This window comes from Octodon degus, unplaced genomic scaffold (assembly GCF_000260255.1).
Source record: "Octodon degus isolate 3935 unplaced genomic scaffold, OctDeg1.0 scaffold00096, whole genome shotgun sequence".
Classification (NCBI taxonomy): Eukaryota; Metazoa; Chordata; class Mammalia; order Rodentia; family Octodontidae; genus Octodon; species Octodon degus.
In genome coordinates this window covers 7,469,903-7,483,594 of record NW_004524672.1, presented here as the reverse complement: position 1 = coordinate 7,483,594, position 13,692 = coordinate 7,469,903, and the positions used below count along the sequence as shown (strand labels likewise).

Here is a 13,692-nt window from a genome sequence, read left to right as displayed (position 1 = left end):
AAATAGGATCACAAGTCCGCATCTTGTACAGCAATTAACCACTAAGAAGAATATATGCAGTGTATTATTTGTTGAAACTGTCCTTCCGATTTGATTTGAAACTGTGTCTTTGCTATCTGTTTGGCAATAAAACTTTGAAAAAAAAAAAAAAGACTCAGGACTCACACATCCACACAAACTCACTGATATTACACTCATGCATGTCTTTACACACACACACACACACACACACACACACACACACTCACCCACCTGCCACAGAAGAATCCAATCTGCTGGAACAGATGACGCTGTGATTCTGAAGCCGGGCTGTACCTTAGGATCATCTAGGATACTCTTTGACAATAACCAGGTGAGGGCCCCATACGGACTAATTGAATTTGAATGTTTGGATAACAGCCCAGGCATGTGTATTTTTTAAGGCTGTCCAGGTGATTCTGTTTTGCAGGTTGGTAAAGTATCAGTGTTTTAGAGTTGTGGTTCTCAAACTTAATGCACTTCAAAATCACCAGAGGGCTGATTACACCCTGGATAGTGCTGTAACCAGATTCTCTGAGGCAGTAGCTCTGGGCTGGGGCCCTAGAGTTTCTTTCTCTTTTTCCTCAGTGGTGCTGGCCTAGGAACTCTGCTTTGGGACACACTGAGAACATTCCTTCAGTTGGGACCACTGGTTCGGTTGGCTAGTTGATTGTTTTGCTTTGTTTTTTGTTAGCTTAGAAATTTTTAGGGCCAAGAAAAAAGAAGTTAAGAAAGTAACTTGAAGGCAGGGATCATGGGAAAGCATAGAGGAAAATCATAACAAATATTTGTTTAATTTAGAACAGGAGAGGAAAGTGATTTTGCTCTCCTAGTGGAGGAGGAAGGAATCCTGAGTAAAGAGCACAGACATTTCAAACACTGCTTTGAAGATCTCTCCTGTGACAGGGAGAATGCTCATGCAGAGAAAAGTTTACCAAAGCCAACAATACCAGTTGAGCGAGTTAGTTGTATAGTTGAGGCCAAGTATTTTGAGGAACTCATCTAAAAGAGATGACAGTGCCGTAAGAACTTGTAAAACTTTATTGAAAATTTCATACGTAAGGCTTTGTTTAATAAATAAAGAACCTCATAAATTCTCTGTGGCTTCAGATGTTCTTTTTCCTGAATTTATAAGTTCTAAGGGCCACAGACACTTTTCCTTTGGAGGGTACCATCTTCCACAAAGAAAATTAAAAATTACATTATCATGATTAAGTGAATTTAAATTTGTATAAATATCATATATTACAACTTTCACCTTAAGCAAAACATTTTTTGATTCCTTTGATTTCAATGGTTGTTCTTTTTTTTTTTTTTTTTGCGGAACCGGAGATTGAACTCAGATCCTTGCACTTGCCAGGGAAGTGCTTATTCCACTGAGCCATCTCCCCAGCCCCCTTTGATTTCAAAATAAATTAAAATACTAAATTTCTGCACTCTGTGCTTAACAGCCAAGATGGGCATAGAAAGGTTCTAAGGGTCCATTTTGGACTCAGTAAACCAGAATCTACATTTTAACAAAATCCCCTGAAGAGGCAAATGCACTCTAAAGTGTGAGCAGCATTTTCTAGAACTTTAGTGTTGATTAACAAACAAGTGAAAAGTGTAATTTTGAATTTCTTATACTTTTCAAATCCTGAAAATGTGCTCCCTGAGTGTGTGCTACCATAGTCAACCGGGTGCCTCAGGAATCCCAGTGACCTTGGGGCGGTGCTGACCACAGGCATCAAGAGCTCTGCAGCATGGTCATCATGGAAGATGTGAGTTCTGTCAGGATTCTGTGTGTGTGTGTGTGTGTGTGTGTGTGTGTGTGTGTCTGCTACTGGGGATCAAACTCAGGACCTTGCGCTTGCTTGATCTGATAAATCTAAACGTCTCTATTCTACATTTCTAATAACATTCATGAACACAAGAAATAGTGTATTTGTGTTTACACACAGTTTCACATCTAAGAGAAAAAAAATATAATTCATGCAACATTATGGAATCTATCATCAATTTTAAAGTAACTATGCTAGGGCTGGCATTATAGCTAAGCGGCTTAAATGCCTGCCTGATAAGCACAAGGTCCTGAGTTTGATCCTTGGTATAGCAAAGAAAAGAAAAGAAAAGAAAAGAAAAGAAAAGAAAAGAAAAGAAAAGAAAAGAACTATGCTAAATTTTCTCTGTCTCGGGGGAGCTACCCGCTCAGGCTCCCCCTCCTGTCCCTCTCAGGACAGGAGATTTCTTTCTTTCAATAAATATATTCTGCTCATAAAAAAAGCATTTCTCTGTCTCTGATTCTTAAACTATTTCTGCAGTGAATTATTTTTAATATTTAAATATTTTATTTTAAAATAGGGCTGGTGGTGTAGCTCAAATGACTCCTTTATCCTTCTTTATGGAAGAGTAGTATCCCATTATGAATTAACACCAGTCTCCTTATTTATTTGCCTTTTGCTGGATATATAGGCCACTTCCAATTAAGCTTTTATGAATTTTGCTGCTATAAACATGAATATGCATGTATCATTGTAATATGATGAGTTTAATCCTTTTGAGAAGATCCAGAAGGGGAATAGCTTGGTCAAATGACCAAGTTTCTCCAACATTGGTTAAGTGAGATAAGTGAGATACATAAGCTTAAATATGCCACGCCTTGTCTTGCATAACAAACCCAAGGTCTAAATAAAGAGCAAGATGAAAAAGACAGGTAATAGAGAAAAATAGATCATTCAATAGGGAAGGGAACCAAGAGACAGAGGGGAAAAGAAGGGAAGGGAGAAGAAAGGCTAAAAAAAGACCGAAGATGGGTTGTGTCCACGTACTAACTCCACGTGAGGAATGTAAGCATTATTACTCCAAACATACTAAAACTACAAACTGAAAAACAATTTTAAAAAAACCATTCAAACCAATTGGAATTTTCTATCAAGGAGTCAAAATGGTAGCGTACTTTCCAGGAGATTGGTAACTGTTGAGAGTTCCAGCAGTAAAATAGGAAAAAGAAGCAAAAACCTAAGACTCATCATACCCGTCTGCAGCAGGAGATGGAAAATTTAACAATAAATATATAGAGTGAGATGAAAACGGAGCTCAAACACCAGGGACAAAGACCAAGATCCTCAAGCTTGTCTCTGGAGCTTTTATATATTTTCTTAGAAAAATGGATTTATATTGAAATCTGTGGAATTCACCTGACTGCAGTAACGCATGGAAAGAAAGTTTCTATGACTGACATTCTGCTCATTTTGCAGTAACAAAACCACTGATTTTTTTTTTTTTAAGTTTTTGCAATGAGCCAAGCATTGCACCTATACTGTAACACATTATCTCAAATAATGGTCCAAGGAGCCCGGTGAATGATAATGGGAGCCCCACTCCACAGATACGGAAGTCTGTCTCCAGAACCTCCAGCAACTTCCTGACAGCACTGAGATTCAGAGGCCAGTCCTACTGGTTCCAAAGTATGTAATCTAAGCCATCATTACATATTTCTTTGCTACTAAGTGTTGGGTAGCAATAAACCTGCTCTTTTTCATATTACAATTTGTTTCATTTGTTTTGATAATTTTAATAGCAATAATTTAATAAGTCATCCCTTTGGGGAGATAAGGGACAAAACTGGTAAGAAGCACAGTAGCATTACAAGCATCAAGCACTGTATCTACTTTATAGAATGCAACAATAACACCCATTTCTTCATTCTCTTGTCTACCTCACATTGTTTGAAAGGTTAAGAAACTAGTTATCCCATTAAATAGGCTGCAATCACAACTCTTAGTACTGAAATATATGCTTCTATGGTTAATATCAGTATATCTATCTTATCTAGAATATTAATTTTCGAATGTAGTACATGATCTGCTCGATGAATATTAAGCATTTAAATAGTAAAAGTTACCTTTGACATTAGAATCCCAGACCCACAACCTAGCATCTGCGCTTCCTTTGAATTCTATCAATCTCCAATTTCTCAGCTTTAAAAGTCACAGCACCACGGAGCTACGATTTGTCGATTACACTTCATAGGTACGAGGCACGAGGGTGTCCAGATATAATGTGTTAAGCCAGCAGAGCACCCATTAATGTTCCAGTGGCAGTAATTAAATCCGGATGGAAAAATAGCTACAAATATTTCTTCAAAACTGAACCAGATGTTTTGGCAACTGGTGGAAGGCACAAACCTGAAAAACTCCACATGCTTCGAGCAGGGGCTCTACAGAGGGGAGCCTTCTGCTAGCCCCAGAATACGCGCTGTTCCGACCTGCTGGCAGGATTAAACAACAGCACACACTTGTGCACACACACGCACACACACACACTCAGAGTTGCCCCTTACCTCTTTATGAATATATAGAGAGCATCCAGGCACGTGAAGAAATAATCAGAACTGTAAAGTTATTAAAACCTTTTTAATAACAAGGGAGAGTGCTTGCTTCAGCAGCACATATACTAAATTTGGAACAAGACAGAGAAGATTAGCATGGCCCCTACGCAAGGATGACATGCAAATTCGTGAAGCGTTCCATATTTTTTCTTAATGAAGAGAGGGATTTGTTCTAATAGTGTTTGTAAATAGGATATCATGTCTGCATCGTGTACAGCAATTAACCACTAGGAAGAATGTATGCAATGTGTTAATTATTGAAACTGTCCTACCAATTTGGTTTGAAACTGTCTCACTGCTATTTGTTTCTCAATAAAATTATGGGGAAAAAAAGAAAAAGAAATAACAAGGGAGAATAACTAACACATCTATATTTCCATGTGTGAGGCCATAACGGTTCATGCTGGCTCTTCAACTCCGTCTTGCCTTGTGGATCATCTTTGCAGGTAGCTTACCCAGGTTACAATTTCCCAATTAATAGGCAATAAAAATAATAATTATTGCGATTTTCATTTAGTGTTCAATTAACAAATGAAAACATAAAATGCAGTTCACAGCTGGACAAAGGTTACCTGAGGGACCCATAAATCACCGGCATCTTTGCATTTGTACTTTTGCGGTGGATCCTCTGTCCCCCTCCAGTTTTGGTTCTATGAGATAGCCCCTATGACCTAGTTCCCCTCACAGTAGATCATTTAAATATCTTGACAAAACGCTTTCCAGTGAGGAGGAGCTCATCCGAGCCCTGACATATATATCCACCATGAAGCTGTCATGCTATCCTGTCATGAACTGAGATGAGAGAAGTCATTTGACCCGTGGAGACTTCAATTAATAACGGTGACGCTGACTTCCATCAACCGGTCTGACGCAGTGGCTACGAGGACCCCTGAAGCAGCTGGACTTTAATTCAAGGCAGCGCACTTTGAACTTCAAGAAGGGAGGAATAAAAGACGTGCCAGCCCTTGCGCCCACACAAGAATGTGGCAGCCCCTGAGTGACACAGGCCACTGTCTCCTTGGGCTGGTAGATTTCCTTCTGTCAAGTCAATTGCTACCCTGGTAAATATCTGATTAGACTGAATTTATCTTCAGTGCTAAGGAGGTTAATGGCACTGTTATTTTCTCTGCTACTGGGTTTTCCTGCATGCCTGTAGGATAATATTCCTAGTAACCTTCTCAGAGGGAGGAATCATGGAGAGAAACTGCCTGGATGATGAATAACCTTTAAATAAATACTGTGTCCTTGAGAGAAGAAGAAATCGAACAAAATAAGGTTAATTGAAGAAACTGTACAAGAAATATTTCACCTGTCCTGAGACAAGAAAATGGGCACACGGTCCCATAAAGCACACGGGCACACTGAATGCTGCACGATAGGCTGAAGGTACCATTCCAAGCAGCTCCTGTCAGTTCCGGTGGATATATGGCTAAGTGACCCATATTTCCTAGTTCTCCTTCATAATTCTTCTTGGCTTATTTCTCCTTCAAATACGGGCTCATAGACCCGAGCATACCACAGTGGGCAAGTACATTCAGGGGGCACATTTTCTCAACTCTCTTGGGACCTGTATTCGAAAGTGAAGGATGCTCTCAAGCAATGATGAGCTTTGTGCTCCTCCTGCCTCTCTGTATTCATTGTTTATGTCATGATTTTTTGATCCACTAATAGCTACCTTTACAAGACCATATCTATATAAAAGTCTCCGGTGCTCTAAGTAGTTTAGAGAATGATTCTCATATCACCAATGCATACAACTACAGAGACAGACCTGGATCCCCTGGACCTCTGCATGTTAATGATTCTCATGTTGAAAAGATTGTTTTGGCTGCTTAGGCAGGCACAGGGGCTGGGGTTCGATACCTGGCACCATATGCCATGCCATCCCCAAGCCCAGTATGTGCTGAGAGGGCAACTGAGACTGGGCGTGGTGGCATGCACCTGTAATCCCAGCACTTGGAAGACTGAAAACAGGAGGATCACTACAAGTCCGGTCTGTGTACTGAGACCTTGTAGACCCTGTACTAAATACGTAAGATAAAAAAAGAAAGAAAAAGATCGTTTTGGAAATGCTTTGTCTGATGATCAGGCCATTGTTATATTTTGGAGCTAGCTTTCTTTCTTTCCTTCTAAAATCCTGACCTCTTTAATATTACATTGAATTCTACCCATAGAGAGAAAAAAAAATCTGTTATTTCTGAAGAAGTTTGGCCAACCAACACATTTCCAAACAGTACTGCAACAAATGATTCCTAAGAAAAACTGTGGGTGGTATTAATAAAAATTCACATAAGCCCTCAGGCTCTTACCATTTGCTCTTTGGGGACACAGTTCTAAGCCAGCATAGCAAGTGCTGAACTGTTTTCCTGTATCCCTGCATCTTATTCCTACATGAAAGTATAAGGAACTTTATCCAGGATAGGCCCAAACTGTTACTGGGGCTGCATTCTGCTCTTTAAGGTAGCTCTTCTTTATCTTAATCCAAGGGGCCTTTTCTTTAGGCAACCTGAAATGCTGATACTGAGAAGCCCGCTGAATTTACCCACAACCTGAATGATTTGCTCTTTTGTGCCATTCTTGAAGAATCCAGTTCAAATCCTTACCCCTGACACGACTTGGATATGGTGGGAGTGTGGCCCTTGGAGTTTAAGGTGTTGGGAGCGTGGCACTTAAGGGTTCGTGTGGTGACACTTCGCTCTTAAAGTAGCTGGCCTTGCAAGGGACTAAGTTATTTCTCCTGGAATTTGAGCCTAGTCTCCAGAAAGGCTTGATATGAAAGAGATAACACTGGCCGTCCCCCTCTTTTCTGTCTTCCTGTCTGGCAATGTGGTCTCGGACTCCATCATGACTCCACTGTTAAACTTACCACAGGAAAAACCAGTGGAGCTACCCAATTTCGGACTTTCAGGCTCCAAATGGATGAGATAAATCAATCTCTTGTCTTCAAAAGTAGCCTGCCTCAAATATCTCTTTATGGTCATAGAAAATGAACTAGCACATACCAGACTTCAGTAGTCAAAATTGTAAATACTGGTTCTAAGATTCCTAGAAGCCACAGGGACACACATACACATGTGTGTGAAACTGTTTCCCCTGGATTCATGACAGACAGATTTTTTGAGCCTTCTAGTGTTTTATTGTCCCTTCTGGATGGACCATAGTTCCCAGAGCATACGGAAATTAACATTCATTCAATATCTACCAGGTGTGTTAGACTCATGAATTCTAATTACAACTGGAAAAGTATATGTACCCCACTGAACATATGAGGGTACTAAAACTTAGAGAAGATGAGTAATTGTGGGGATGGCACAGCTGTTAGTGCAGAAAGAAGCAGCTGAAAGCTTGTGTTCTTTGTGCGACATCTCTGTGCCTCCCAAGGTTATGCACCTTGAGCAGGCGTTCTCCACCCTACAAAACAACCAACATTTCCAGACTAAATATTCGTCCAGACATCAGATCTTTCATCCACTTGAGATTGGCTGTTAACTCTGAGTACCTGTTTGGGTTGTGAGTCACTGTTTTGAAAAGCATCTCCATCTCCCAGTAAAAATCAGAGTTCTAAAGATTGAGCTAATCATGTCCATGAGTGCGATGCCTTGGGCGGAGTATTTGTTCTATTGTGTTGTCACGTAGATATGTTCCTTGTCAGCAGCACAAGCAAACACATGAGGCAATGTAAATTGCCATGATTCAGAAGCACTACTGCTACTAGGGAGGGGAAGGACAGCCAAAATTGGAACACAGGAAGCAGACGAAGAGGTCAAGGCATGGCACTCTGGAAAGTACATGGTCGGTCCTGGCCCTGCACAGCTCTGCTGGGACTGACTGCAGGTAGCACAGTGACCCTCCCTCCTGATGCCCTCTCAGCATGAGACAACCCACCAGACTTTGGAAGTCACAGCAGGAGTATTAGCAGCCTCAGTCACCCTCCTTCCTTCTGGCCTCCAGGGAGTGGAGAGAAGTTGGATAGCTTCTTTGGTAAAAGACCAGCTTGGTCTCTCAAGCAAAACTCACAAAGTGAGATTGACCAAAACTAGAAAAAGGTTTCTTTTTGAGCAGTAAAGAAAACCAAGTGTGAGCACTAAAAGTGGCTTTTAAAGACTCCTCCAAATGACTACAGTCACCATAAAAACTCTTCACTGGCACTTACTTGAACAGGTGAAAACATCGGGACTGTACAAGTGTGTTTGTTGGGGTTTGTTTTAAGCATATTAGTATTATTTTTTGAAATGTTGGGTTTTAGTCAGAATTTCAACTCATGTCAATGTGATACAAGAGAGAATACATGGAGATTCGATATATTGCTCTGTTCATTATTGCAACTTGAAAACAGCGAAATGCTGCTCTTGGCAAAATGAACACCCAAAGGAGCAGGATCAGCCAGCGGAGAAAAAGTCAAGAATCCTACAGCCCAAGCAGCATCTTACTGATTTCCCCAGCATCTGTGCTCCAGGCCTAGGTCTCTTGTGTGTGATTTAGGGACTAAATTAATAATACCCTGCCAGAACATCTCCCAGGGGAAACCATGGTAATTCCTGCCATATACCGTAGTAGGCACTCAAGCATTTTAAAATCTAAATGTTTATCTTTCTAGAGGATTATATCCAGGAGCTCTAAACTGTTAGTCCTTGTAGTTTCCTCCCATAACTACTCTGTGCTTGTAAGGACAACTCTATATCCTAAGTACCTCTAAACGGGCAGCTCTAAGTCGGGCTGTCTTTATTGGGTTCTAAAACTTAAACCACAACTATAAATCACATTCATCTCTAACAAGCGTCCCTCCAACCTTGATGTTATTGAGATTCTCTCCCAGTGAATTCCTTTTGCATGGGGAGTTTCATCATTTGATAAAGCCTCAGGGTCAGGGAACCAGCTAGCTTAGAAGCATTTAAATAGATTAATGGGAAGGAGGGTGCAGGAAAGTGTGAGGTCCACTTCCTGTCTTTGGGAAGTTTCTGATATACTTAAGGAGCCAATTCAAACTTCACCCACAGTAAACATACTATGTATGCAAGTTTACTAACCAACAGGATCTGTTTGAGCTCCAGGCAGCGGGATCCCTAGAGACTGGCAGAAGCAGGAAATCGGGAGACAGGAGTTCCTGGAAAATATTTGCTCTTGAGAAGGGGACTAAAGAAAGGACCAAGAAAAAGAAGCTGCCAAGTCTAGCCAAGTGCTCTACGATAAGACATGGCAGGATGGAATAGGAATGTTTTAGTGTGTTCAAGAGAAAAAGAGTTTAATATGTAGCATGTGCAGTAAACCAGGAAGTCCCTGGATTCCTTTATTCTCTTCTACCTGCAGAGGAAATTTCCTATCTTCTTTACTAGGCCACCTGAAAATTAGTGTTGATACGTCATATGGTCCTGGAGAACTCCTGGCAACCTCCCTCATCTGGAAGTTACATACTGATCATAGCCAACAAGGCATGTTTTAACAGCAGTCCTACATCGTACGTATATTCTCTTTTCTGGTTTCATGACTGTATGTCTTACTTACACTATTCATTTTAAAAAAATGTACTTTACAAAGACTAATTCTAGGATCCTTGGGGACCTTCCACACACAATTCTTGTAGGGCTTCTCTAAATCTGTGAGCTTCCTCATGTTTATACAACTGGGAAGGCGTATTCCAAAGGGAAGTTTGCATTCAACATACAGAAGGTAGCTTAGGGACTTTAATTTAGGTTCCAAGAGGGTTCTTAGCAAAAAGCATTTTGTGAGCCTTTGTTTAAAAAATGCTATTTTTATGATGCCAGCTATGGTAATTGTGTTATCCTTGATGTGTTAGCTGTACATTCATAGCTAATTTTCACAGTGATTCTGACTATCCTTGTTAGACTAGGTGTTTACTGTCCAGCCCTCATCAGATGACTGTGATTATTTTTTTCAGTAGAATCATAAATGTTTCTTTCCTCTCTTGGATGTCATTTTCTCTAATATCTAATTATCTTCGGTTTCGTGGTAATTAAACTCTACTTCTATCCCATACCCTGGCTACATTTGCATTGAAGGTGAATGAGCTACTCTCGTACAATACTCAGATTTGCGCACTGTGTATTTAGCTTCAGATCCCTCCGCATTTCATGTTGGCTCCTGAATTCATTTCCCCACACTGTATTTCTCCACCTGTACAAACTGGCCCTTTAAATCAAGCATGGCGGTACCCTTGTGTAACCCCAGCACTCCAGCAGCTGATGCAGAAGGATAGCATGAGGCTAGTCTGAGCTAAGTAGCAAGATGCAAAACAACAGCAAAAACAGCCAAGGATTTATCTCAGTGGCGCAGGGCCTGTCTGGTGAGCACGAGGTCCTGAGCTCAATTCCTACCCCCCCAACCCCAAGATCCTCCCTCCTCCACGCCCCCCCACGAAAAAAAAACCAAACAAGTTCTGTAGCATTTTTGAAAATATTACCACAGGAATTAAAAGGATTATACAAACGTAATTCTAATGGATTTCATCGAAACATTTAAAACTTTTGCTATTACAGCAAAAGGGCACTTAAAAAAGGTAACATAGGCTTCCTCTCCTAGCAAAATAGCAAATTTATATATCATTGTCAACAGAGATGGTCTGCAGTAAGAACAGCACTCTATGGAGAGGTTTGTTGAGTGAACCATGATGGAGGCTTGCCAGCTACAGCAAAGAGCATTGTCCTCCACCACTGTCACATAGCTTCGGGACTCTAGAGAGCCCAGAGTAAAACCCTGTAGTATTTACAGTGATTATGAAACAATTGTGACTGAAAGAAGTGAGTGCCTATTACCTGTGAAGAGAAAGAAGAGAACATCATGCTCAATAAAACAAGTTGTTCTCACTTTAAACACTTTTCCAAAGTATTCCTTGGCCAATTTTTGGTTAAGAGAATTTTTGTCTCAGGAGAATTCTAACAGCTGTCCTCTTCCCAAGTCAAAGGCTGACCACCTGCTGCAGAGGCGGGGCGGGAGGAAAGATCAGCCTGCTTTGTCCTTGTTACTCGTTTTCACACCTGATGTGTAAGTATTCTTTGAAACCTTGCTGTGACTCAGTTAAATGACATGCAGACCCCCTCACCCCTATCATAAAAGAAGACATAAGAAATGAGACAGACGAAGTCTGGGAAAAGATGAACAGTGACAGTACTTGCATAGTAACACCTAGCTCCTTAAAGTTTGCAGAAAATCACACCCACATAGACTAAGCATGATAGTTGTCTATGAATATATAATAAAGTATCTACCAACTTAGAGGAACAGTATGTAAACAATTATTATCTCCCACAGCCTGTGTGTCAAGAACCTACTTGCAGTCTACCTCGGCCCCTCTGGTTTAAGCTTTATTGGGAGATTGGGCCTAATGCTCTCTGAGGCCTCAGTACTGTCAGCGATCCCAGACTCTGGATTCTATTCCAGCAAGGCTGCCTGTGGGCTTGTTGGCAGTCCCCAGTTCCTCACTCATTGTCAGTCTGAGGATTTCCACCTCTTGCTGGCTCTTAATCAGAAACTTTATTCAATTCCCTGCCACATAAGCTTCTGTGACAACACGGCTGTCACAGCGTGGCCACTGGTTTCCTGCAGAGCAGGCAAGAACGTTCAGGATGACAGCCATAGGCATGCCGTAAACTCATTTTGGAAATTATATCTCATTACTTTTACCACTTCTATTTGTCAGGAACAAGTCACTAGATCCGGCGCAGGCTTGAGTGGTGAGAATTACACAAGGGTGTGACTCGCAGGAGGTGAGTAGAGCTTGGCAGCTGCATCCTTCCCCACCTACAGGCTTGGAGAGACCAGGACTGCTGCCGCCTCTCTGGCTCATGTTCTCTCTCCTTTATCGGCCCCTTTATCCAACTGTCCTCTAAATATCACCTATCAATTCAAGACTGCAAGAACTGCCGATCAATCCCTTCCATCTCTACTTCACACTAGCCAGCCCGAGCCACCATTAATATATTTTAATATATTAATTTTTCTGTATTTATCACCAGAATCCCATCACTGGCCTTGTGACTTCTACTCTTGTCTTTCTCCATTCAGCAGACAACGATCTTTTTTGAGGAATTGAAATCACCTTCTCCAGATGTTTAAATGCTTCAAAATGGCCAGCAAAGACCAACGGATCTTGCTGCAGGCTCCCATTTATCACCAGTTCTCCTCCCTGATCATAACCAAAGGATTCCTTTAGTTCCTCAGATAAACCAAGACTTTCCTGCTTCTGGCTTTTTGCTTGCTTGGCTTTCTCTTCTCGGAATGTCCTTTCTTAACTGGAATGACTCTTCCTCCTCCTCCTCCTCTTCCTCTTTGTGGATTCTGAAGTCTCAACTGGTAAGATCACTTCCTTGGAAGATGACCCTACTCTAACAATTACTTGTCTGTTATACTTTTGTAACATGTGTTATAACCTAATGAGTCTGTTTATTTAGTATATTAATTTTTCCTCCTGAATGTAAGCTCAAGGATTTTGTTTTGTTTCACATTGTACAAATTATCAAGCAGAGTGCCTGTACATACTAGGTGCTCAATAAATATTTGTCAGTTGAGTAATTTTCTTTCCTTAATCTAAGGCACCATTTGCCATTAACCTTAAAATTTGTTTGAAATTGCTGAGGACAGTTTACTATTTTATGCTCTTTGATGATTCCTCTGTATATTCTAGTTGAGCCATTTTTAATCCAGTCTTTTCCTTTTCTTTTTCCTAAGATAGAGTCTTGCTACACTGTTCAGGCTGGTTTAAGTCCCTATGCAGCCCAGGCTGGTCTTGAACTCGGGGCAATTCTCCTGCCTCAACCTCCTAAGTGCTGGGATTACAGACACATGGTACCATGCCCAGCTTAATCTATTCTTAATTTTTCAGTCTTCATATTTGGAGATTTGAGGAATATTCTCTGGCACCTGGGAGGATAAAGCCATGAACAGAGGAATTCACCCCGAGTCATGTGGCACCTGCCTGTGCTCTTGACTCCAAAAGCATCGTCACCCAATAGGAATCATGTGCTGTGTGCCTGTTAGGTCTGTGAAATTAATTCCTAATTTAGCCTTTAAACTCACCTGTCTCCTGTCTCTCTAGACAACCCTCTCCAAGATACGGATCTCTCTGTCTCTGTCTCTGTCTCTGTCTCTTTGTCTTTCTCTTTATCATTTTCTTTCTTTGTCTGTTTCTGTCTGTCTGTCTCTCTCTCTCTCTCTTATTTTACACAGGACTATTTTGAACTTAGAGGAGCACACATAGCCCCCTTAGGCACAGCCCCCAGATCTCAGCCTCTCTGTGTCACACACACACACACACACACACACACACACACACACTCTTCACGCTGTGCCTT

The 13,692-nt window shown here is 41.1% G+C and overlaps 1 non-coding gene across 1 annotated transcript; it reads left to right on the top strand.

Annotated features, from left to right (window-relative positions):
• Positions 1-4,428: 4,428 nt before the first annotated feature.
• Positions 4,429-4,535, top strand: LOC111818589. Its single transcript, XR_002822545.1, has one exon. It is a non-coding gene; the product is annotated as a U6 spliceosomal RNA (small nuclear RNA).
• The last annotated feature ends 9,157 nt before the right edge of the window (positions 4,536-13,692 follow it).